Below are 2500 nucleotides of genomic sequence, written 5' to 3' on the forward strand. Positions count from 1 at the left end.
TCAGCCCCGGCTCGCAAGACGGAGGCCAGGCCTCGGCAGCGGGCACGTCACGCCACGAGGTCGGGGATTGCGAGGAGAGCCAACGCATGGGCGCGCGCACGGCAATTTAATGCCACGCCCACGCCAGCGTAGAGCTCTTCGCGGGCGAGAGAGCAAGCCAGCAGGGGCTGTCGCCTGCCGCGGCCAGCGACGTCGGGCTGGCCCCTGCCGCGGCCAGCGATGTCGGGCTGTCGCCTGCCGCGGCCAGCGACGTCGGGCTGGCCCCTGCAGCGCCTAGCCTCTCCCACGCAGGGGGCAGGCCAGAACGCGGGGGGCCAGGGCCCGAAGGCAGCCCCCCCGCGGGCGAGAGAGCAAGCCAGCAGGGGCTGTCCGCGCGTCGCGCAGCGCGGCATGGCTGCGGGGGCCGCGCGCGCGCGCCCAAGCGCCCAAGGGCCCCCAAGGGCCCCAGGCCCTCAGGCCCCAGCGCCCCAGCGCCCAGCGCGGGCGGGCGCGCGCGCGCGTGTGGTCTTTGAGGGGCGCCGGCCTGGTGGCTCCCTAAAGAGCAATAAGTGTCATTGCAGCTCTGGCAGGGGGAGACACTACTAGGTCCCAGCTGTCACCCCCCCTCTAAAAAATTCATTTCTTGGTATTTTGAGCTGAAATTTTGCACAGAGGTTGGCAAAAATCCAATCCACCTTCATTAATTTTCCCAGAATTTTTCGAGGTCGGGAAGTATTTGTTTTAATTTTCCTACCATTAGAAATCGAGTAAATCCGCAAAACTAGGAACCGGCCCGGAATGACCCCAAATTCAGTGGGCAGCCTCATAAAAATATGGCTGATTTTACTGGATTGGTTTCATGTGGAAAGCACGACGTTTTCTTGTAGGAATGCGGGAACCCCGGCAGCTCGCCTGCCGCGGCCAGCGACGTCGGGGACGCTGGCCTGCGCTGTCGAGCCCGCGAGGGCTGTCTCCGCGGCAGGCCCCCCCTGAACGGGGCACGACAGGCCACCGCGCTGGCTCGTCCAGCGTCGACAGTCCCTCGTCCAGGTTTCAGATCGCGCCAAGTCGAACCCATGACCTGCTCAAGCCATCGTGCGCTGCCGAATTCGCATCTGCGTGTAGGCTGCCATTCCACGCGGCAGCCCCTGTTTTCGTCAGCGTGCCCCCCTGACGAATTTTCCTGCCTGGCCCAGTCCAGCGTCCAGCCCCTGTTCGTCGAAAAATCTGCGCTGCCGATTTTCCACGCGGCAGCCCCTCTTTTCGTCAGCGTGCCCCCCTGACGAATTTTCCTGCCTGGCCCGGCCAGTCCAGCCCCTGTTCGTCGAAAAATCTGCGCTGCCGATTTTCCACGCGGCAGCCCCTCTTTTCGTCAGCGTGCCCCCCTGACGAATTTTCCTGCCTGGCCCGGCCGGTCCAGCATCCAGCCCCTGTTCGTCGAAAAATCTGCGCTGCCGATTTTCCACGCGGCAGCCCCTGTTTTCCTCAGCGTGCCCCCCTGACGAATGTTCGTCGAAAAATCTGCGCTGCCGATTTTCCACGCGGCAGCCCCTCTTTTCGTCAGCGTGCCCCCCTGACGAATGTTCGTCGAAAAATCTGCGCTGCCGATTTTCCACGCGGCAGCCCCTCTTTTCGTCAGCGTGCCCCCCTGACGAATTTTCCTGCCTGGCCCGGCCGGTCCAGCCCCTGTTCGTCGAAAAATCTGCGCTGCCGATTTTCCACGCGGCAGCCCCTCTTTTCGTCAGCGTGCCCCCCTGACGAATTTTCCTGCCTGGCCCGGCCGGTCCAGCCCCTGTTCGTCGAAAAATCTGCGCTGCCGATTTTCCACGCGGCAGCCCCTCTTTTCGTCAGCGTGCCCCCCTGACGAATTTTCCTGCCTGGCCCGGCCGGTCCAGCCCCTGTTCGTCGAAAAATCTGCGCTGCCGATTTTCCACGCGGCAGCCCCTCTTTTCGTCAGCGTGCCCCCCTGACGAATTTTCCTGCCTGGCCCGGCCGGTCCAGCCCCTGTTCGTCGAAAAATCTGCGCTGCCGATTTTCCACTCCGCAGCCCCTGTTTTCGTCAGCGTGGCCCCCTGACGAATTTTCCTGCCTGGCCCGGCCAGTCCAGCGCCCAGCCCCTGTTCGTCGAAAAATCTGCGCTGCCGATTTTCCCCGACGAACCTGCAGCTGCACAAATCCGCGCTGCCACTGCCCCATTGTCTGGACCAACAGTCTTTTCCATCAAGCCCTGGACTATAAATCGTCCAGACTCATCGCCAGCACCCGCTGCCGATTCTGCCGACTTTGCCGATTTCGTCGGCGCTGCCGATTCCAACACTGCACCCACCGTGTCTAAACCAGCGCTGTTTCGTCAGCGTGTCCCCTTGACGAATTTCCCTGCCTGGCCTGGACAGTCCATCTTCCAGCCCATGTTCATCGAAAAATCTGCGCTGCCGATTTCCCCGACGAACCTGCAGCTGCACAAATCTGCGCTGCCGATTTCCCCCCCTGTCGGCATGGCTGCCGCTGCCCCGATGTCCAG

The sequence above is a fragment of the Populus nigra genome, chromosome 2 (assembly GCF_951802175.1).
Source record: "Populus nigra chromosome 2, ddPopNigr1.1, whole genome shotgun sequence".
NCBI classification, from domain to species: domain Eukaryota; kingdom Viridiplantae; phylum Streptophyta; class Magnoliopsida; order Malpighiales; family Salicaceae; genus Populus; species Populus nigra.